Source organism: Crocodylus siamensis, chromosome 1, assembly GCF_052110815.1.
Source record: "Crocodylus siamensis isolate JL-2025a chromosome 1, ASM5211081v1, whole genome shotgun sequence".
Taxonomy (NCBI): Eukaryota; Metazoa; Chordata; order Crocodylia; family Crocodylidae; genus Crocodylus; species Crocodylus siamensis.
The window spans coordinates 253,205,405-253,229,696 of record NC_143395.1 but is presented as its reverse complement, the minus strand read 5'-3'; the positions used below and the strand labels follow the sequence as shown (position 1 = coordinate 253,229,696).

Here is a 24,292-nt window from a genome sequence, read left to right as displayed (position 1 = left end):
TTTTGCTTTAGCGTGTCATGGGTCTTTACAGTTTAGTTATTGAGACTCCCTCTTGGCAATCCTGGCTCTTCTAGCACATGCATTTTTTCTGAGTGCTCTTAAAACTTGGCAGGCATTGAAATCCTACTAATTCATGTTGTTACCCTGTATCATTATGTTTGTTCACAGCAAAACTTGGCCAAAACAAAATGCAGTCCTTCAAGTAAATTAGTAGTAAATGCTTTGAGCAGTGTTTTCATCTCTGTTGTACTGTCTTCTAAACAGTAGGATTTGCTTCTAGCACTAGCAGAAAAGTGGGCTAAAGGAAAGGAAGTGTGAGTAACTTTTTAAAGATAACCGTGTAACCGCTTCCTTGCTGTTGCCAAGGTTTTCAAACTTTGATTGGTATGGAAGGGAATGAAATGGAATTGTAGCAAAGAACAGGAGGCGTCTGTTGCATATCTTCTCAAGACAATGTTTTTTGTTTAAGTGCATAGTTTTTAAGTGCATAGTTTGAGGACTGAAAAAAGGTTATGTACATTTCCAAACTTAATGTGAATAATGCTTGATTAAGTACAGAGCAGTTCATCTAAAACTATGCTGGTGCTGTGGCATTAGCAGCCCTGAAACTGACAAGCTCCTGCTATTTTCAAGGCTGCTAATGGTCACTTTGGCTGCTTTCAGAAGCCTTGAAAATTATGGAAGATAATTATTATGCAATTTTGAAGAGCACAGCAGTTGCGTTGCAAAGTAGAGCAAAAAGTTTCTATGTACTTACACACTTTGTGCAGTAAACTGATACACGAAGGGGAGAGAGAGAGAGAGATAATGGGCAAAAAATTGTGACTGGTGTGTTAAATAGTAGGTCATATTATGCATTTACTGAATGTATGTATATATATGCAAATATATATGCATTTAGTCGAGTATGCTGTGCTGGCTACAGTAAAGTAATTTTGCTGTTGCTTTACTAATCGTTGGTAGCAATTTCCATTGCTTCCCTTCTGAAAGCCTTTCAGTCTTTTGTCAAAGTTAAGATGGTGAATAAGTTAAAACTGACTGAATCTCTTCCTTCTTGAAACAAAAGACTTATTGTTATAGACAGTATATTGTTACAGTAAGTCCCTTCTATAACAGAGAGAAGAAATGGTGTATTGTGGAAAAAAAGGCTCCATTTTATATCTATATAAACTACCCCTTTGTAAATACAGACTGGGAGGGAATCTTAAATTACCTTTTAAACACACACTCGCATTTGTTCTATGTAACAAAGTAAAAGAACTACAAGTGAAGGTTCAGAATGCTTTTATGTTTAGTTATAAATTATGATTAAAACATCTATTGGGTTTATGGCTGAAAACTTGCATTTTATTTGTATTAACACAGTGCCTAGGGGCCTGAGCCCTGTTTTGCAAAACAAAGAATTTGGATATTTAATTGAATTGTTCTGTATGGTTTTTGTTCCTCTTGTGCCTTTTAGCCATCAGACAGGAACTTGCATCAACTTTTAGCTATTTAAAGTCAGAACTGTTTGTTTCTTGATAAGTTTTTAATCCACTTTGACTCTTCTAATTCACTTTGCATTAGGTCAGCTTTTCTTAAACTGGGATACAGACTTCTATGGGGTGTAAAAGTCAAAGGCCTAGAAAAGCAGGAGGTAAAAGGGAGAACAAGTGGATGACAAGGAAGACAAAGAAAAACATTAAGAACAACTCTTAGTAACTGAAACGTTGGAGAGGTTGCAGTTTGGTTGTAGTGATACAGTGCTACTTCATTATCCACCACATGGAAACATGGAGGTACTTGTCAGTATAATTAAGGTTAAGGAATATGTAAACCCAAGAACTGAGAACCTCCTCTGCATTTAGGTGGATGGAAATGGTGGTTTTACTTCTCCAACATTAAATTACCAAAACTATAAAATAGCTATATTATTAAGCCATCTGGTTAAAACTTGTGTCCTGTGGCATACAATTGTACATCTGAGTAGCTGCAGGAATTTTGTTGCAATCCGAGAATGCTGCCTGCCTTACTATGGGAACTTCAGACTAGAAGTATAGGTGGAGAGAAATGGTACTTGTTTTTGTTTAAGTCTTCTTTGCTTGAGTCCTTCATTCAGATATGGTAACTTTATTTGTTATTAAACGTGTTTCAAGACCATCTTGGGAATTCCTTTATTTTACTCAGGTTTTTTTTTTTTTACAGATTTTTATAAAACTAGCATAGGGTGTGTTTGTGCTTCACAGAAGGCCATAAGGATCTATGAAAAATCTCCCTAGTTAATATTGTACAGCAGAGCCCATTGTTGGAAGAAAATATCACCTGTTGTGGAACTGGAAACTGTCTCCATGTGCAGTCATAGAAAACTTAAGTGTTCTTTGCTAGCCAAAATGTTTGCTAGTGAATAGGTCATTATGAGCTAGTATAGAAGGAAGGACTAGACATGCACATTTGCATCAGTGAGCACAATTGTTTGCTGCCACATGCTGGGTTGCATTTTTGTTTTTTACTTCTGATTAACGTACTTTTCCTTAGATGTGTACTTTTTGCACTGTTTACATGCTCATTTCAGTTCCTGAGACTCTGAGAATTAAGTGCTGGCTGAGGGGAGCAGTTCTCAAGTGCTGGGGGAAATGACATTTCAAAGTAAATACAGTGTAGTAATAACAAGAGGGTTCTGTCCAGCTCCCATGCCGTCTTTCAGCATGCATCTGAGAGATGAAGGGCTTGACTCATGAAATGTCTGTTGGGTTCTATTAGGATAATACTCTGAGGCAGGAGGTTGTAATACACAGTTTAGGTTGCATCCCATTGTGCTGAGGGCTGCATGGTTATGTAGAGAACATGGGCTCCTAACCTTACGGCCTTGCTATCCAGTTCCAGCAGTGTGTCTTGTAGTGTGACCGGGTAGAATTTTACTGAACACACTAAGACAGGGGTAGGCAACCCCTGGCATGGGTGCCTGAGTGTGGCATATGAAGTTATTTTGCTTGACATGCACACTTCAAGGAAGACAGCAGGGCCCCGCTGTCTGCCCCTGGGCACATCAACATCTTCCAAGTTGAGGTAATGGGTGTTTTTGGCATTCTGCCCAAAAATGTTGCTGACCTGTGCTCTTAAGGTACAAGAAGCAATAAGCTTTGGAGGAGTGAAAAACATGAAAATTAGTTATCTTAAAATAGACCTCTCATATAAGTTTAATGTATATCAATATATATCAATCCAGTAACCTTCTGTTAGGGTGAAGCCATGTTTAACAATATGCCCATATTTTGTGGGCAACAGTATCTAATCACAGCACTTTATGTATTAGATAAAAGGAGAACATACTAAAAGAGCTGATGAATTGTAACACATCCAGGCATACTGGTGTTCTAGCACATTGCCTGTTCTTCTGTGGTTGCTAATTGAAATCCTGACTTAAACCTATTTTAATCAGTCTTTTAATTGAGACGTGGATCCTAATGAAGTTTGACGAGCCCTTTTGAAAGTAAAAACTTGTTAGCCCCTAAGTTTCAAAGTGAGCAAATCAAGTGAGGGAAATCGTATAAACTTGGTATTTTCATCCAGTAGGTAAACAGTGGGATATTTGGGACCATCTGTTTTGCTTGTTTGCGTGATTTGCTTCAGACTGGAAACAAAAGGCTCATTTTCTTACAGAAACAGTGGCCTTGTTCACATACAGCCACCATGACCTTGGTGAGAATTGAACCCTAAGCATTGAACACAATTTTAATCAAAAGAGAACTTGCTCTGCTATGAGGAAATAAGCAGCCAGCCATTGTGAAGAAACATGATTAGACACACAAGGCCCCTTTAATATGCAATTTCCCATTAGATTCAAACTTTTCTCTGATTTTGAGCACAAGACTTCAAATCTCACCATCAGCATATTGTATTAAACTGACTGCGTATGCTATGGGGATTGAATCTGACCATCAGTACCAGAACAGAAGTCCTGCCATTTGAGACGGATATTGAGCCATTTTCATGCATACATACAGACATTACAGCCTAACTAGAGGTCCCTGATTCAGTTTCTTTCTTGATGCTATCTATAAAATGTATATAGCCATAACTTGTTATTTGAGGAGCTCATATTGGCTGTTATAGCCTATGCAAAATAATATGCAAAAGCAAAATAGTTATGCTTTCCTCCAAAGTATTCCCACTGAGATACAGAAATAAAATGAAGGGAAATGTTAGGTTAGAGAACCTGTTATTAAACTAGCTGCTATATTACTTATATTGTGACTGAGGAAATGGAAAATAGTTATATGATTTCATTTAGCTATTTTGAACTTTTGAAGGAAGTGCATTGAGAATAAACTTCTTCCTTCCAAGTTTATTCTTGCATGAAATTATTTTTAACAGTTTTAAACCTAGAAAAGAACCTTACTGGTTTCCTTCTCTTCCTTCATTCTCTGGTTCATTGCAGCTTCCAGGAATAACACTTGTGTATCACTCTCACTGTGAATTCTCATTCCAAGCAGGAACCGGAGCAGGAGATCAAACAATTCATCAGTGCTTGAAGAATCTCTAATTGTCTAATGTTTTTGAGTGGATTTATAGCATGGCTATTCAAGAGTTGTTATTTTTGATGGGCATCTGTTAGAAAGATGAAGTTTATTTTTAAAAGAGGTCAAAAATATATTTGAACTATGTATGTCTCCATTAATCAGAATGTTATCTGAAATGGAGACAAAACTGATGATGTATAAGTGTGAAGAAGTGATTACAAAGTCTACACATATATACACACACATACATTTATTATATATAAACATATATCTAAAATGCATCTATATGAAATTTATAAGTCTTATTTTAAGTTAACTGTAATTTTCATGTTTTTTATTAGATTATATACAATCTGATCAAATCTTGCCACGTGCCCCTTCTGAAATCTTTTAGGCTCTACAAAAGATGAAATCAGGTTTCCCACCCAGGTATAAAATTACTAAGAATTGATGCTTGACATTTTAAAACAACAACAACAAAAAAATCATTAAATTTGTTCTACAATAGAATGACAACTTTTCAGGACAACTTACTCTAAAGAAATGCCAAGGTTACTGATGGCATGCATATGGAACCAGTGTGAAAGGCTGCATCCAACTTTAAAGGGTAGCTCAAATTATTTTTCAAAAAACCACATGAAAACCTGTTTTGGAAAAGCTGAAAACCAGACTACTATTTGAGACTCTGTTCAGTTGTTTGAACATAGTTTGCTAGTGTCCAGAAAGGGAGATGTAGGATAAAAAAAAATACCCAGATGGAAATGTAACAGTACTTTAATACTTCCTGGAACCTAGGATTAGTTCATTGTACTTTGCTTTTAAAACAAAGTAAATATTTTTGTAGTGTTGTGATGCAACAGGAGTGTTTTCACTTCTCAAATAAACATTTCTTATCTTACTGTGAGTCAAATACTTGAACCATGTTGGTAATCTTTTGTAGATTGTGATTTTTTTGGATTTATATTTGAAAAATGTGTGCGTGAGTGCACATATGCACACATGCATGTGTATTTCAAATTTAAATGAAAATAATTTATACAAGAAAACTGTTTGTGAATCTTACCTGCATAAGAGAAATATCCATCTCAAAACTCAGCTAAGCATATACTGCAATGTAAAATACAGTCCAAATTTAAACAGCCCAAAAGAGAGCGAATAATAAGTTTATTTTATTAGTATGAGTCTCAAGTATATTATAAAATGTTAGTGATCAATACCTAATAACTTTTTTGTAATATATCTTGCTTTTTTATAGCTTCTCTTCTCTCTTTCTGCCTGTGAAGAAGAAAGGAAACTTAAAGTAGATACAAAATTATGGGTACATACTGTTTACTTAAAATTGCTTTTGTCCTTGAAGCGGTGGTAACAATACATAAACAACAAAAGATAAAGTACTAGCAGTAACAGGAAAGTGTTATCTAGGGGCACCTATACATGTTCAGAGAGACTGCTCCAATGCACTGTAATTACAGTGTGTTGGAACAGACTCAACTAATTGAGTGTGCTGGAGTGTGGTAATTACTGTGCTTCAGTAGACTCCAGCATCACATGTATCAGTGTTCCTGCACTGAAAAATGGTAGCTGGGGCACTTTAAACTAAAGCTGGTTCGATGAACTTTAGTTGAAGTGCCTCTGCTGGCATTTTTCAGTGTGGGGACATTAATGGATCTGATGCTCCAGGTGCTTTAATTAGAACAGGTCGTCATGTGTCTCAGCTCTGGGTGTTTTAATCAGAGTGCCTCCCATCCCACCTCACCACCCCCGCTGCCCTCCTACCGGAGCATATCTGTAAATGCCCTAGGATTTTGGCACAGAATAGGTCACAGGACACTGGCTAGTAGGTTATACTAAGTTATTACTACTTTGTTTTTTAAATAGACCATCCGGCTGCAAGCTGATGAGTTCAGAAATTTGAGCAGGCAGAATTTCTCTATCTTTAAATTTATCTTTTTTTTTCCTTTTTTCTTTTTTTATTAAAGTACTGTGGCTGTGAATGACAGAGATAGGAAATCCCTACTTGTTTGTTTGTTGTTGATTTGTTGTTGTTGTTGAAGATTATGATAATCCTAGTAAGACTAAGTAAATATTTGTGTACCATAGTTACAGCACTATAATTTAGCATTTTGGGTGAGACTCCTTGATGATGCACAGTTACCCTCAGTGACGGATCAGCACTGGTCTGAACATTTGACTTGGCTTGGCCTGGGTGTAGGAAGCAAATCTGAAGTATTGTGTCTGAGGAGTTATTCAATATATGTTGCAGTTACTCAGTACATCCTATGCTGCTTTTGTACTACTTAGCTATTCTGGTTCTTCCTCAGTGAATTATGGGAGAACTTGTCTATCCTACTGGACTTGTGGCTGTGACAGTTGTGAAAAGGTGTTGGAGGACTGTTAGCACTTTAGTGGTTTAGCTTGTGTCTTTCCTGGAAAGTAGGCAAATTTACCAACCTCAGTGAAAGCAGGACCCAGATAATTCATATCCTAGTCCAAAGTGAAAGTGCTGTTTACTTCGGAGAAATTCATGCTTGTGGACTGGAAGGGGTGTGTTAGTGAATGGCTTAGCCTGTTAGCTATCGCAGGCTGATTTTGCTGTCTATGGAGCTCCTCAGCTAGTCCTTCAAATAAAGAAACGCAATCCTTGTATAACAAACAGACAAACAAATCAACGAAGAAACCACCCTGGCTCTGTTCCAGGCAGTAGGAGGGGCCCATTGGCCCTTATCCTAGCACAGTAGGGTGGCACTTTCCTGATAGCAAGCTTGTTTGGGTCACGGTTTGCCTCCTGTCTGCAAACTGCTCCTTCACCCAGTTCACCTCTCTCTGCTCCCTCTTTGGGACTGTAAGCTTCAAGTGCAGTGATTCTTAACCAGGGTCCCCTACCATGCTGAATCTTTCTGGGGTGCCATCTAATTTTAGAACTGCCATCTAATGTTAGGTCTGCAAATGTGATTCGTAGGGTAAACCCAGAGATTTCAAATAGAAATCCATAGTGTTAAAAACATTTTAACTTGGTGTGGTCTTTCTCTGTTGTTTACAACAGAAAAAAAAATGTTCTGGTATTTTTCTGTGGTCAAAAGATAAGTGAAAACAAGGAGCTAGCATTTTCTGAGGGGTGCTGTGGGTCTATGGAGGGGCACCTTTAAAAGGCTGAGAACCACTGTTGTGGGACACTCATAGAATTATAGGAAATTAGGGTTGGAAGGGACATCAGGAGGTCACCTAGTCCAGTGTTTCTCAACCAGTGGGATGTGAAGGTCACGTAGGTGGGACTTCAACTCATTTGAAAATTTCCATTAATGATTAATATAATACTAGAATGCATGGAAATGTAAAACTACACTTCTTGGGAAAAGTGGGGTTTTGTTTTTATTGTGGGACCAGGGTTTTTTGACAAAATGGTTGATGGGAAGTAAGGTGCAAAAGGTTGAGAACCACTGATCTAGTCCAGCCCCCTGCTCAAAGCAGGACCATCGCCAACTGGATCATCCCAGCTGAGGCTTTGTCTAGCTAGGTCTTAAAAACCTCCAAGGATGGAGAGTCCACAAACTCCCTGGGTATCCTGTTCCCATATTTTACTGCCCTCCTAATTAGAAATAATTTTCTCACATCTAACTTGAACCTTGCTGCAACCTTGCTTCCTTGCTGCAACTTGAGACCATTGCTCCTTGTTCTGTCATCTGCCACCACTGAAAACAGTCTAGCTCTGTCCTCTTTTGAACCCCACCCCCTTTCAGGAATTTGAAGGCTGCTATTTAATTCCTTCTTAGTCTTCTCTTCTTTAGACTATATAAACCCAGTTCCCTCAGCCTCTCGTAAGTCATGTGCCCCAGCCCCTTATCACTTTCATTGCCTTCTGCAGGACTCTCTCCATTTGTCCACATGCTGTCTGTAGTGGGGGGTCCCAAAACTGAACACAGTACTCCAGATGTGGCCTCAGCAGTGCTGAATAGAAGGGAATAATCACTTCCCTTGATCTGCTGGCAACACTCCTACCAATGTAGCCCAGTATACCTATAGCCTTCTTGGCAAACAAGGCACACTTTTTTGGCTAATATTCAGCTTATTGTCCACTGTAACCCCTGGGTCTGTCTGCAGAGCAGCTGCCCAGCCAGACAGCCCCCAGCCTGTACTGGTGTATGGGGATGTTCTGTCCTAAGTGCTGGACTTCTGCACTTGTCCTTGTTGAACTTCATGAGATTCCTGTTAGCCCAATTCTCAAATTTGTCTAGGTCACTATGAATCTGAGCCCTGCCCTCATTACTCCCCCCAGCTTGGTGTCATCTGCTGAGAGTGCACTTTATGCCATCTTCCAAGTTATTGATGAAGACATTGAACTAAACTGGCCCCAGGATTGACCGTGGGGCACTCTATTTGATACCAGCTGCCAACTAGACATCGAGACATCGATTACTACTCTCTAAGCCCAATGCTCCAGCTAGTTTTCTGTCTGTCTTACAGCCCATAATCCAACCTGTACTTCTTAGCTTGCCGGTGAGAATGTTGTGGGTGACTGTATCAGAAGCCCTGCTAAAATCAAGGTATACCACATCCACTGATCTCCTCACATCCACAGAGCCAGTCATCTCATCATAGAAGGCGAGTAGTTTGTTCAGGCATGACTTACCCTTGGTGAATCCATGCTGACTGTTCCTAAACATCATCTTATCCTCCAAGTGCTTCGAAATGGATTCCTTGAGGATCTGCTCCATGATTTTTCCAGGGACTGAGGTGAGGCTGACCAGTCTGTAGTTCCCTGGATCCTCCTTTTTCCCTTTCTTAAATATGGGCACTATGTTTTCCCTTTTCCAATCATCTGGGACCTCTCCTGATAACCATGAGTTTTCAAAGATAATGGCCAGTGGCTCTGGAATGACATCGACCAACTACCTCAGTACATTCAGGTGCATCCCATGTGGCCCCATAGACTTGTATATGCCCAGGTTTTCTAAATAGTTCCCAATCTGTCCCTTCACCACTGTTGGCTGCTCCCCAAACTGTGCTGTCGGATGCAGTAGTCTGGTACTGTAGCTGACCTTGCCTGTGAATACCAAGGTGAAAAAGGCATTGACTACTTCAGCCTTTTCTTCATCCTCTGTCCCTAGGTTGCCTCCCTCATTCAATAAGGGACCCACTCTTTCCCTGATCTTGTAGCCAGAGAAGTCCTCAGTCAGTGTAGGTTAAAGGAGGTCTGTTTAATTTATTGCAAAGTGTTCCTATTGCCTGTAGGTAGTGCTTCTACCCAGTATCCTTTTAGCTCTATGTGCTACGGCCTGATCCTTTCTATTCCCATCTGTAGCCCTTCCCCAGTATTCCAGAAATGGTCAAAGGAATGTTGTGACCACAGTGTGCCTGCACCCCTCTCCCCATGGCAGTTTCCTTCCTGTGCTAAGGGAAGTCTTCCAGAGCTGGGGCTTGAGTCTGCGGGGTATCTTTGCTCAGCACAATGAGCAGAGCAGGCAGGCAGATCTTAACTATTATTATTCAATACTTGGTGTCAGCCAAGAATAAACTGTATCAGAATGCATTATACTATATTTCTTAGCTGTACTGATTCTGTCAATCCTTCAGCATAACTGTAGGGAAATACTGTTGTGTAAACAGAAGTTTCAGAGTGAATTTGACAAAAAATATAAATCAATGCCTGTTAGAGAGATCCTTGGAATGAGTTACTTTGAAAATTGGGGTTGACATGTTTCAATGACCAGTTTTTTACAACATACTGAAATATGGTTGGAGGAAGAAAATGGGGGTGGAAGAGGGGAATGTGTGATTTTTAGATTGCTATATAGTATATAAACCATAGAAAATGCAGTCACATGTGGACACATACACTCTCTCTCTCTTTCTGTGGTGTAGGGTGTCTACTACAATATCCTATATCCCTAGTCATTAGAAGCAGTAAGTAATAAACATCCTTACATTTTCATTTTATGCTGTTATCTAGGGAATCTTAAATGTGGGTTGGCACCCACAATCCTTTTTTCTCTACTGTCTCCTCATTAGCAAGTAGAAATGAGGTTGCTGCACTCCCATTGTGAGACATCATTAGTGTTCTGTGGGATTCTGCATAATGGAATGCCAGAAACAGTAACCAAGCAGAGATCTCTTCCCTTGGTGATGGCAGAACATGTGACCTCTTTCACAATTAAGACAGGTTCTCATTAGGGCTCAATAAAACAGTGAAAAGTATGAGCTGAGGTATCAGGGAATGATTTCTTGTTCGTTACATTTTTATCAAAATGCTACAGTCCATCCGTTTTGGAAAAAGTCAAATATTTTTTCAGATTATTCCGAATTTATGAATCTGTAAGTTTGTGACAGGCATAAACTGAAGATATTAGAGAGAGACTCATTGTTTTTACTGGGAGAGAAAAAAATATTTTCCCACCTTTATCAGTATAGTATTGCAGTTGGTTCCTACAGTACTATAGTTGGTTCCTATGTGATAAAGATAGGAAGAATGCTAAGTGTCTGTGAAGGTATTCTGAAAAGCCATCCTTACCTTTCCTTCATAAAAGCCCATTAAATTCAATTAGCCGAATTGCATGGTATGCTCTTCTGTAAGTTTAACATCTTCCTACTGGCATTCTTCTCAAATATTCAAGTTAGGTCGTGTGCATTAGAAGCTGGGGTTTCTAAATAAACTGTTCCAAAGAAATCTTCATAGTCATGGGTAATACTAGACTTGAAATGGATAGATTTGAATTGAATACCTGTATTTCACTTGTATGGCTCTCTTTTTAGTTATCGTCTAGTTTCCATTGATTTCAAAGGAATCCGTTTATCTGTACTTCCTCCAGTAGGGATTTGTGCAGTTTTCTCTAGAATTGTTAGGATTTCAGTATCAAAATGCATTCAGATTACACCTACCCTGTGTAGCACTGCAAACACTATCATTTCTTTGAATACAGAGACTTTTTTGTTTTATGTACACCTATATGGGGCCCAGTACAGAGAGGCTTCAATTTGTAAATATAGGTTTATGTGAATGTGCTAATGTATAATTAACACTGGTTATGGCAGCTACCAGTAAATAAAAGGATATATAATAATCGGGTCCAAACATATTAATTAACCAGTCTTTTAAAAAAATACATAATGCTTTTTTGGGTAACACTGTTAATGGAGGAGGAAAAACTAACCTAATCAGACTAATGAAATAGACTTATTCATTTAAAGACCACTGTAGTCATTGTGAAAAAGAACGAAGACTGTATATTCTGTTGCATGGCAGCTTACTATCTATTTAACCTGAATAGATAATCTCATGGTTGGACCTACTAGAATATCTGTTATACTGTACAGCTCTTCTGTCAAAAGTCTTAATACCCCACATCCTCAGCCTGTGTCATGGAAGTATGATTTCTAGGTGAACAAGGTGCAGATATACTCTGAAAGGAAACCCTGTCATGGCTGCCAGAAGGGTAGCCTGCTAAGATTCATGGTGTCTGTTTACATCTTCATGGTATGAAGAAAGCAATGGAGTCAGACATACCTTTTATCTCTGGAGACTAGAACTATATGGTAAGGTTGGCTCTGTGCCTGGAGGAGGATTATCAAAGCAACAACTACAGTAGATAATATACTTACAGATGGTGGCAAACAAAGCTATTGCCAAAATCTTAATAGTCTTCTGGACAAGATGAAAAACTCATTTTCATCAGGGCATTGCTTGTTTTTGAGGGAAATGGATTACTCAGGATCACTTAATGGAGCTGAGATGAGGACTTTTAAGAAACTTCTCTTACTTGGAATCTATAGTTGTTGCAACATCTTTGTGAGGTCCACTTCAGACTACTCAGTACTGTACTTCTTCCTTTGTGCAGCTGGATTCATAATTTAGTTGCTGACATGTCAGGTCTACGTTATGGGAAAGAGAGCAATATATTATGGACAGCAGTATATTCTGATGGCAGCAATGGCCATTTGTACTGTAAAGTAGCCACCAGAGCCACAGTATACTAAAAGGTGATCCTTAAATGGAAATAGTGTTTGTGGGTCATCACAGTTAACAAGATGATGTTCAGGGTAAATTATTAGTGCCAGTTGTGACTGTTGATGCATTGGTCTTGCAGTGCTCTGCTTTTCTTTTTGAATCTGCAGTAGCCCTTTGATTTAGTACTCAAATTTCATTAGTATACTCTGAGAGCAGCTGGATCACAGATATTTCTGATGGCTATGCCTGCACAGTAAAATGCAGTTGTTACTGAAGCTTTGGGTACCTCAAACTAGCTAGCTTGAGCAATGCTAGCAGTGAAGACAGAGAGCTTTAGCATGTGCTTGGAACCAACGGTACAAACTGTCTGAGGATTTTGTGTACATATAGTTCCAGATGGTACATATGGTATCTTCATTGATATCCTTACCTATGCTACCTAGATTAAGCCAGCACAAGGATGCCAGCGCATGCTACAGTAGTACCTATGTTTTGCTGCATAGCCATTTCCTTTTTTGTCAACAACTTGTTTTGCAAAATGCCTTTTCAGCTTCAATTTGGCTAATTTGTGCAAGGTATTTTCCGTACCTGTTGAAGTGGGTTTTGTGGATAAGAATTTAAATAAGGATTTCCAGAGTTGTTTCTTGATGACCACTGATTAGTTTTTGCATAACTGGCATGCTGGTTTCCTACTCGGGTTACATGTGCAAAACTGGTAAGAGGTATCTTTATCTTCAAAGATTGTTATAAATTATATGAATCCGAGTTCAAATTAGTTGTAATAATGATGAAAAGCAGAGGTGCTCAACCCCTGGCCCCCAAGACAGATCTGGCCCCTGGCATTGTTGTCAGGCCTGTGGAGCTCCTGGGGATTCGGAAATTTGGTTGAGGGTGAGCAGTGGTGCAGCCCCAGGGCCCAGTCCAGCACACAAACCAGCCCTGTGCTGCTTATCTGGCCCACAGGGCCAAAGGTTTCAGCTCCATTGGTGTAGAGACAGATGTCTTCCTGATGAAGGAGCTGTTTTTCCTCATGTCATGGCTCCAAAATAAATATGAACCCATTGAGAGAGAGTGCCATTTGATGTCCACTAGGTTTTCATTAGGACTCTGATCAACTGATGTCCAATTTGTATTGCAAAAAAAACGCAATATGCAACTGTTCTTGGCATTCTTGCAAGGATTGAATGGCTTTTTTCAGGTAGTGAATATTGTTTCAAAATAAAATAGAAACATCCTTTTGAGGGGGAAGCTTACATGATCAAGGTCCGTTTTCAATGCATGATTTTGAAAGCTGGTAAAAACCATGCTTAGATTTCATAAATTTCAAAGACATTAGAGCTGGAAGGGACCTTGGGAGATCATCAAGTTGAGCCCCCTGCCCCAAGAGCAGGAAGTCAACCAGGGTCAAAGGATCCCAGCAAGATAAGCATCCAAATGCTTCTTAAAGGAGTCCGTAGTAGGTGCTTGCACCACCTTTGGAGTGAGCCTATTTCAGGCCTTGCGGGCTTGGAAAGTAAAGAACTTTTTCCTTATGTCCAGCCTAAAAGAGTCTCGGAGGAGTTTGCGATTGTTGGTCCTTGTCATTCCTTGGGGCACTCTGGTGAACAGACATTCTCCCAGATCTTGATGCACACCCCTGATGTATTTGTAGGCAACCACCAGATCACCCCTGGGCCTGTGCTTTTCCAGGCTGAAGAGTCCAGTGGCTCTCAGCCTGTCTTCCTAAGGCCTATTCTCCTGTCCTCTGACCATGCATGTGGCTCTCCTCTGGACTCTCTCAAGCTTCTCCACATCCTTCCTGAATTGTGGAGCCCAGAATTGGATGCGGTACTCCCAGCTGCAGCCTCACCAAGGCTGAGTACAGTGGGAGGATGACATCTTGAGACTTACTTGAGAAGCATCTATGGATGCAAGCCAGAGTTTGGTTTGCTTTACCAGCTGCGACATTGCATTGGTGACTCATATTCATCTTGTGGCCAGTCATGACCACCAAGTCTCTTTCGGCCTAGCGAGCATAGCAGTGCCGAGCCTTTAAGTGTGCTGTGGTGTTTTTTTCCCCCAAGGTGGAGTACCTTACATTTGTCAGTGTTGAATATCATCAGGTTTGTATCTGCCCACTTTTTCAACCTATCCAAGTCCACCTGGATCACCTTCCTATCCTTAGGTGTGAACACTACTCCAGAGTTTGGTGTTACCAGCAAACTTGGCCAGTCCACTTCTGACCCCAGAATCCACATTGTTGATAAAGACGTTAAAGAGAACTGAGGTAAGGACGGAGCCTTGGGGGATGCCACTGGTCACGGAGCTCCATGATGATTCACTTTTATAGACCACCACTCTCCGATTCTGGACTTGGAGCCCCAGCCATGGGACTGTGATGCAGCTGAGGCCACAGTTGGCCAATTTTTCCAAGAGGAGCTCGTGGGACTTTGAAATCAAAGGCTTTTCTAAAGTCCAGATATATCATGTCAATCTCTTTCTCCTGTCCAGGTGATACGTCACCTGGTCATAGAAGGAAATGAGATTGGTCAGGCAAGACCTACCCGTGACAGACCCATGCTGGCTATCCCTTGGGATGTTGCCATCAGCCAGCGTGTCAAGAATGGACTTTGCTGATTTTATTTTTTTTCTAGAGTCTTACCAGGTTTTGAGGTCAAGCTCATACAGCAGAGATTACGTTTTTGTCGTTAATCAAATTCACACTTTTTTCATGAGGTGGTAACATGAATTGGGTTTCTTTCATAGGAGAAATAGTTTATAGAATTATATTTTATCAGGAAGTTGTGTATAAAGTAATAAAATAAAATTGGGGTTTCCATTACGACTTTCAAAGGGGATTAGAAGGCTCTTGGAACAAACATTTCTAACTGAAGATGAATTTGCTTGAAAATATTCTTGAAGTAAGTTTTGTGATAGTTATCTCCTAATACTAGTTTTTTTTCTTGTTTTTATCTAAAGTTATTCCTTAGCTCACAGTAAGGTTTAATAAGGCAGGATCTTTCCTGTAGAAACCATCCCAAGACAAATGTTTGCCTAAGCTTCATTTAAAAACATTCAAAATCCTTTGGTTCTTTCTCTAAACACTACGAAGTCTTATTCATGCTACTTGCACTTTAAAATGTGACAGTTTAGTATTTTCCACATTTAATATGAAAAAAATCAAGGTTAATGGAAATGTTCATGGATTTGAAAGCTGGAAGGAACCATGATGCTTATCTAGTCTAACCCTTTTTTATGCCTCTCCACACATGAACAAAACTCTTTTGTTTCAGTGTGGAACCTTATGTGCGTGGTAAGGATGAAAACACAGATGGTATTTTTAAGCATGTGGTTTGTTTGCTTTTATGCAAAAAGGAAGTTTGTTGCAAGATCCTAAATTAGTGGTTGAAAATGTAAATATACAAATTGGAAACTAGTTTGTTTCCAACAGTATCTGCCTACTAGAATGAGATAGATTGACTTGGAGTTTATCATTTCCTACACACTTAATCACTCTACTATAACTTTTTATTAGTACGGCTGTTCATAACCGAATTGAATAACAGGCTTTGCAAGCCATAGATATATAATTGTAATTTATCTTTTGCTCATAAAATTCAGTATCATCATATCTTTAAATATGATGTAAAGCTGCAGGGATCCTTTAGGTTTGTAGTTTTTGCTCTTCTCATCTGTTTAATATGCATAAGAAGAGATATTTCTTCAGGTTAATTTATTTGCCCAATAATACCTGCAGGAATTTGACACTTATTTTATTCAAATCACGACAGGTATTTCCTCCCCCCCCCCCCCCCCATTTGGCATGCAGGGTAAAAAGTAGATTTGAGTAGAAAGGGGGAGAGGGGAGTACAACTGCTGTGGCTCAAATTCCAGCCTCAGCCCACGCTTGGGGTTGGAGTTTGAGTCTCAGCCACCTGTCTCCCCCACCCCCTCCCGCTTCTGTGTCCCTTTATCTGCCCCATGTCTTGCCATCAGATGTGGTTCCAGTCCCATTCTGGCTGGAGGCATGGAGCACAGGGTAGCTCCAGCATAGCCTGGCTATGCAGCAGTTGTGGCGATAGGGGCTCTGGCATCCTGTTGCTGCTGCAACAGCTGCTTCTTCTATGGGGGGCTGCCCAGGAAGTGGTGGAGACAAATTGGGGGTGATGAGGCAAGTAGTTGGGATCAGACCTCCCCTGCTGCTGCTTTCCCTGCTGTAGCTGGGGGGCGGGGGGGAATGAATTCAAGATGATCCTCCAGTAATTAAATTCTATACCTAGAAAACATATAAATTGGTTAAAATTTTCCAGGTATAGAATTTAACTACTGGAGGATCATCTTGTGTCCCCTTATCTGCCTCACGTCTTACCATCAGATGCGGCTCCAGTCCCATTCTGGCTGGAGGCATGGAGCACAGGGTAGCTCCAGCATAGCCTGGCTGTGCAGCAGTTGCCTTAAATTTAAGTCATCTTGGATTTGGGTAATATAAGTGCCTTCTGTCAGTTCGTTGTACGTGTGGAGAGAAGCAGATGTGCAAGTTTACTGAGTAATATCTCTTTGGTGGAGAGCAGGATCATATTGTGGTCAGAAAAAGTATAAGATGAGACCTAAACCTTCCCTACTGATCTGTACTGTATCTGTGTGCGTGCACGCGCACGTGCACCTGCATGCACACAATCTCTCTGTACCCGCCTGTGCTTGCATCTTGTCCTACCCTTATTTTGTGAGTAGTTAGAGTGTTTAGGGGTATAGGTTGTAGCCATGTTGGTCTAAGGACGTAGACAAGGTTCTTTGGGTAAATCTATTATCTTTTATTAGACCAACTCAAGTACCTGGAAAGAAATTTTCTTAGCAAGCTTTTGGGTACAAACACCCATCATCAGGCTGCAGATGCAGATGTTTAGGGAGAGAGGTGGCTTATTATGAGTTTTTCCAGCATCTGGAACAATTTGGACACGACTAGAGCTTCTGGAACATGCCTGGAGCTTCAAAAGAAGCTTATAAGATGTTTCAGTGATTCTCAAGCTTTTTAGACTTAAGGCACCCCAGATAAGTCTGAAAACACCCCTCTGAAAAGTCAAGTCCTGGCTTTCGCTCATATTTTTTGACTGGAAAAATAACAGAGTAATTCTTCTGTTGTAGAGAAGTCGGACTACAACAGGTCAGAATGTTTTGGCACTACAGATTCCTACTTGAAATTTCTGTTAATCATTTGTGGGTATTATGCATACCTAACAGAGTTAAAATTTCATGGCATACCTCTAAAAGATTCTCATGGCACCTAGGCATCACCCTGGTTGAGAATCACTGGGTTAGTCACTGTATTTAAAGGCTTGTGTTGAAGACAGAAAGAGCAGCCATTCTGGAAACAGACTTATTAACATTTTTGGAATAACAGATTTGGAATAACATTACCTAGTCACTGTTAATAATATCAGACAGATTCGCATATCCTCTTATCTTATACTTCTTGTGTAATGTAAGAGATGTAGTAAAACTCTTTCAATTTTATATTGTAGAATTTGCCACAGTATTGGTGATACAGAGGGATAACTTTCTAAAAAGAAAGGTTTGAGAGTTGTCTCCATGTAATTCATTTTAATATTACCGTCAAAATCTGCCTTAACGCTTATTTTGAGCATGTCATGCAGCAACTTGTCGGACTTCCGTACGTGCTTTGAAATTAATCCAGATAATTCAGTATGCTTCTTAATCCTAATATTGACAGATTAATTTCCTTTGGCTTATTCATTTTGGTTTATGTCGATTGAAAGAAATTTAGTCTCATTAAGGAGAGGATGACATTTGCATAGCATAAATGATATCTCTAAAGGAATCTTGCTGAAGAACTTTCTCTTGGCAGAGAGAGAATCCTTATCTTATAATGTTTAAAGTAAAGGACAGAATTAAATGACCTGGATTCTAATTCTGTATGAACCACTAAGGGACTGTAAGACCTTGAGGGATTCATTTGATCACCTCTTTATAAGCACACCTAGTAGGTTTTTTACAAAATGGACTCGTGAGTTTTATAAGCTTCCTGGGGAAAGAGAGAGATGAAAGGGACCTAGGCATAAAGCCTCTGAAATGGAATTGAGTTTTGTAACTCTGCACTCTGCAAAGTTAATAGGGTATATTAGGTTTCCATTTCAGATATTTGTAGTTTACCCATGTACTAGCTGAGGATAATGTTTCTTGGTGTATCCTTAGGGTAAGGTAACTGAACATTTTGGAGTATAATTCACTCAGTCCCTTGAAGTCCCCTCTGAATAAATGAGATTTATGATTTTTTTTATTTATTGCTTTTTAAGATATTATGTTACTTTATATTCTACCCCCAAATCCCCTCCTCTTCTCCCTCCCACCCCTTCCGAACCTGCCCCCCACAAAACCCTGAAGAACTGTTTGGTTTTCAGCTGTCTTACAGAAAAGTCGTTAGCAACCTGAAGTATGCAAATTTTGATTTTTCCACTTCCTTTACTTTAGACAAGTTTTGAAATCTGTCCCTAGTTGTGAGCGCTTAGCACTTATAACATTAGAGGAAAATGCTGGTAAATTGAGGCTAGAAATAGATATTGTCAAATGAAGTGGATCAGCACATCCTGACATACCTGATCCACTCCACTAGGTGAAGAGCATGTTGTCTGTAGTCCCACCTCTTGGTTTTGTGGGTCACCCCAGGAACCACGGCTTTTTCCACTTACAGAGATGTGTCCTAGAGACTGTAGGTAGACACCCCAGTGCAGATCTTGGGGCTAGGGTTGCCAATCAGCTGATTTGGTAGTTTTATCCCTGAGACTGAACTGGAAGGAGTTGGACATTCTGGTGTGCTCCTGAGGCAGAGATTGCCAATTGGTGGTCTCGGTCCTTGATCTACACTAGAGCGTCATGGGGTGCTTGGGGAATTCCCAATGTAGGAACTGGGCAGGTGCCCGTGGGACTTTAGGGGTCCTGTATGACTTGGGAAGTACCTGCCTGGGGAATCTGGAGAGCACAGGCAGCTCTGGCTGACCTTGTTCTCCTGCCTTAAACTTAACAGGTGCCTGCCACAATAAAGTGGCACAAATTGATACTGCCTATGTTGTAGCCACAATTTTTGAGCATTTGTGGCACAACAAGGGATATAGACAGCTGTTTGCTTAGCCTTTGTGCCATGATAAAAATGTTTATGGTGGCATAAATGCAATGTACGTTTCCCCCCTGAGAGAATAGAGCACCATTCACATGGACAAAAATGTATCAAAACCCAGATTACCTGCATTGTTGTGGTGATGATAGACAATGAGTACAGTAATGATTTCAATGGGAGCTGCTGCATGTTGAGCTCTCCTGAAAGCTGGATCTGTAGTATGTGTTGGATACCTATACTATTTTTGTGGGACAAGGCAACATCGTTAGAATAATTCAAGATGATTGGTTTGATGAACTAATCTGGTGGTAGTAATTTTTACCAGTTTATGCTGTGTACTTTCTATAACTTAGGTCTATTTGGATGTGTTCACTATCTGAGTTGTAGAAAGTGGTACGTTGTATATGTGCAAGCAGTAGTTGCATTATTTCAGTCCCTTTGGCTAGGGACAGGCATTCAAAAAGCCTGAGCTTGAATAGATTAAATCTTTGCAGGTTAATCTAACATGGCTAGGCTAAACCAGTTTGTAACTGTACAGACATCCCAAACACGCAGGCACATGCCTGCAGTGGCTCAGACTAGAAGCAGGGGGGTGCTAGAGCAGCCCTCCTTTAGCTTCAATAGTACTGAGCTGAGGGGGATGTGGGCAGGATGCTGTGATTAGAGAGGGTGTCCCCCCCCCCCCCCCCCGCCAACCAGGAATTGATCAGGGAATTGATAACACAGTGTTTATCACCCCATTAAGAAAACAACAGAGGGACATTACCAGCTACCTGTTGATTCTGCCTTTGTCCCGTCTGCCACAGCACAGACTAGCCAGCATGTGGTCTGCCAGTTAATGCCAAGAGGTATCTGTATAAGACCGAGGGGAAGGGGGAAGCAGGCAAATGCCTGCAATCTCTGCTGGAGCTGCAGCCAGGGAGCAGAGGGGAGGGGCCAGCTCTGCTGTGGAGCAGAGAGTCCCACCCAGCCCAGAGAGCATGCCGGGATACTGGAGGAGTCTGATTTAACTTAAACCAGCAAGGGGTCTGGGACAGACATTGAATAAACCGGGTTGACCCAGATCAGTTAAGTCTAGTACTACATTCAACCAGCTTTATCTCAGGCTGGTTTTAGCCATTGTCAAACTGGTTTACATGCACTGAACATCTGTTCTGTTACAGGCTTAAACCAGTTTCTGATCACTTAAACTAGTTTATGTGTAATGTCTGTCCCTAGCCTTTAGGGTTAAGTTGAAGTATTTCATTAGTATTAAATAACGAAGGAAATCTAATTCAGAATTTAATGTAATGTTCAGTTGATAGTTCTTCCTGCTGTTTTGTAAACAACTTAAGTGGTATCAAACAAAAATAATTATTCTACTGCTGGAAGTGAAAGTAGGAGAGCTACTAAGTTGTCCTAGGGTGTCGTATGTAAAATTACAGCTGTTGGACTGGTGAATTTCTGGTGGTTTAGGTGAGGGAAAGGTCAGTTGGAATGACTGCTTGAAATACAAATTGATAAAATACAATTAAATTCATTAAGCTAGAGGTGCATATTTTATTCCTACTTGGGAAAAGTTTACAAAGTTAACCATTTCCTTCACTGAAGCAGAAGTTAAATAGCTTTAAAGAAAGCTGTTTAATAAGATTTTATTTGTATTAACTGCATGTCTTGTGTGTCAGGGGAATGCTGTAAGCTTGTTAGGTTACAAGGCTTGCCACATTTATGCTAATATTTACTTTTAATGTAGATTTGTGATTTTGAAACAGGAAACCACATGCATTTAAAAAAAAATGTTTCTTAGAAAAAAACTAGTATAATGGCACTAATTGAGACCTCTAAAATACACACCACACTTTTTTTTAACTTGAGATGATGACTTTGATTATATTTGCATTCATTTAGTTCTGCTGAAACAGATCAGAGTGATTTTATTTACTAAAGGCTTTTCCATTGTCTACAGTGAGAGTTGAATTTAGTCCTAAACAAGGTGAAAAGAGCTCTTGACACGAATAAATCCATAGACAGATTAAGTATTAGGTGTTTTTTGGAAAGGTCACACACTCTCTTCAGGTATTCCTTTGATAAAGGAATTCCTTTATCCTACCTAGTGTTCATTCATTCCCACTAGTGGATGCTTGCTTGAAATATTTTTTCTGTAGACCAGGGTTCAGCAGTATTTTCCAGTGGTGGGCCAGAATGACCCAGTTTGGATTGCAGGGGGCTGGTGCTAGGACCCTGCTACTGGCTTTTCTCTCTGCTGCCTCATCTCTCTCTACTGCCAGCTGTGGTGTAGGCTCATGGGTTCCAACCGCACCCCGACAAACTGCAGCCTGGAAGTGGCTGCGGACCAGCAGTGACTGGCATACTACAAGCAGGCAGCCAACTCTTTTATACTTGGCATGAAAAAGGGTTGGCTACCCGCCTGCAGTATGCCAGTCATTTCTGGACTTCCAGTCCAGCAGCCAATCCTCCTGTGAACTGGCAGCCAATCCTTTGCAGCCCAGTACCAGGCCGTGGCCCCGGGGGTTGGGAACCTTTGGATGTAGCACATACAGCACAGGCAAACCCCCTCTGCTGCCAAAGCCCTAGCTCTACTGGTCAGATCTGGGCGAGGTGTTACCAGGTTTGCCCGCTACTTTGGGGTGTGCTCATTTATTAGGGCTAGGGTCTTGGTAATTCTATCAGTGTGCTGCTTGTGTTTCTATACGGAGCTGTAGCTCCCCTTTCTGCAAGCCCTCACCCCCAATGGAGCTATCTTGCAGGACTCAGTTCAGTGGGGCTGGGTTCCTCCAGTCCCCAAATCAGTCATACACACAAACACACACAGATTAACGTGACACGCCTGACCTGGCTGGCTTGATCAGCATGGACAGGCTGACACCCTCATATGCCAAGAATCAGTTCATCAGAGCAACAATAACCAGAGTCAGACCCAAGCACACAGTTAAACAGAATACCTCTGAATCCGGCTGGGTGTCCAGATTACACCCTCATGGGCCAGCATTCAGTTCATTAGGGCACGTCTGAGCCAAACTGGGTCAGTCAGCCTGTACAAGCTGATCCCCTTATGTGTTTCGAACTCAGCACGTCCTAATCTTTTAGTCTCTTGATGAGCAGACCCCACAGTATTTCTGGGCTTCACAGGGATCTTTAGCTTAGGTAAGAGGGGCGTTGCTACAGAGCAAGTGGGGAAAAAGAAGTAAAGAAGGCAAAATATACCCAGTTACCACCAGTTTGACTATAAAAGTTATTTATTGCTAAGTAGATGAAATATATATTGACACTAGTAGTGATATACATGCAAAGGAAAAAGAAACACAAACAGTCACAGTATACCCTGGTTTCACTAAGTATTTGGGGAAACTTAGCTCAAGCTTAACTACTACAGTTCAAGTTCAGAAATCCATGCTTAGAGAAGAGAAAAGAGAGAGAGAGCTGGGATCTCACCAGTCCAAGGCACTTGGGTTGCAAAGCTGACAGGTCAAAGTTCTCAGCACGATCCTTGAAGGGAGATGATCTTCCTCCTGCAGCCTCTCCAGAAGAAAGTGAGTGGTGTCAGCACACACACTGCTGCTTCTTTTTACAGCTGTTTATACCCTCAGTTTAGTTTCTTTCAAGCATTGTCAATATTGTAAATCAAATTGTTTTGACATTTTTATGGATAGCAGATATCTCTCTTGGTATTTTCAGAAACAACCTCTCCATTGACAAGGGGTTATCTGACTGGAACATCCCAGGAACTTGACTGATGCTCAGTAAAACACCTACTTGGAGCCAGCTTGACATTTTTATGGATAGCAGATATTTCTCTTAGCGTTTTTAGAAACACCCTTTTTATTGACAAGGGGTTTTTGGATTTTTGCTTGCTGTGAACAAGCCTCAGCTTAGCATGACCTTTTAGATCTTAGTATAGTCTTTTAACAGACTTAAGGCACTTATTGGAGTGTTCATAACCTGTTGTGGAGAGGACTTCCACCAGTCGTCTCGGGAAAAGTATGACAACACTTGTGGTCAGGGCTCCAACGGGCTGGACGCTGTGATGAACTCTGTGCCATTGTTCAATTGTTGCCCATACCCCCTCGGACTCAGTCTATTGCCTCAGCATTCCCTAACCCGGCAACCGAGTTTTAGCCGATTAAGTTTACATAGGCCTCCCATAGTGGGGCCGGGGAATGTACGGCCCAAGATGCCTATTAAACTTACTTTTGCTTAGAGTTGTGTGTGTGTGTGGGGGGAGGGGGGGGAAGTCCTTTGTAAATCCAGATTAGAACTGGTCTGATACATGCTGAGCTGGGTGTGGGGGTTGATTAGCATTTGGAACACAGCTTCCCCATCATGCAGTGCTCCCCTGCTTCGCTGATCCCACAATTCACTGCAGTCTCTGCTTCAGGTTTTCTGTTTAGGTTGGGGGGGGTGAGTCTTTGTGAGTCAGACAGTCTGTGTCCTGTGTCAGGATTCCCCAAGAACGTGGAGCTGACAGGTAACAGGGCCATAGGTTGCTGACCTCTGCTTGTAGACCAATTAAAATGGCAAACAGCTGCCCTATGCAAGCGGCCCCCATACTATGTTGGATGCTACAGATTTCTTTCCTGTTTTCTTATTTTGAGCTACAGGGGAAAAAAACGTGGTACACTGTATTTGAGACATTGCACGAACATTACCCTAATGGCAGCATTGGCTTAACCATCAGGTATCCTGGTTTTCTCTGATTAAAAAAAAACACAAACCAACCCCCCCCCCCCCCCAATTTTTGGGTTAAAG

At 40.8% G+C, this 24,292-nt stretch overlaps 1 protein-coding gene and 1 long non-coding RNA gene across 5 annotated transcripts in view; one reads left to right on the top strand and one right to left on the bottom strand.

Moving 5' to 3' along the window:
- Positions 1–24,292, top strand: part of APP (amyloid beta precursor protein) — a 366,031-nt gene that overhangs the window by 31,499 nt on the left and 310,240 nt on the right. The window lies entirely within an intron of this gene.
- LOC149874355 (uncharacterized) lies at positions 1,358–23,081 on the bottom strand. Its single transcript, XR_016439928.1, has 5 exons — positions 22,979–23,081; positions 9,127–9,366; positions 5,717–5,774; positions 4,379–4,587; positions 1,358–1,621 (listed from the first exon to the last, which is right to left on the bottom strand). It is a non-coding gene; the product is annotated as an uncharacterized LOC149874355 (long non-coding RNA).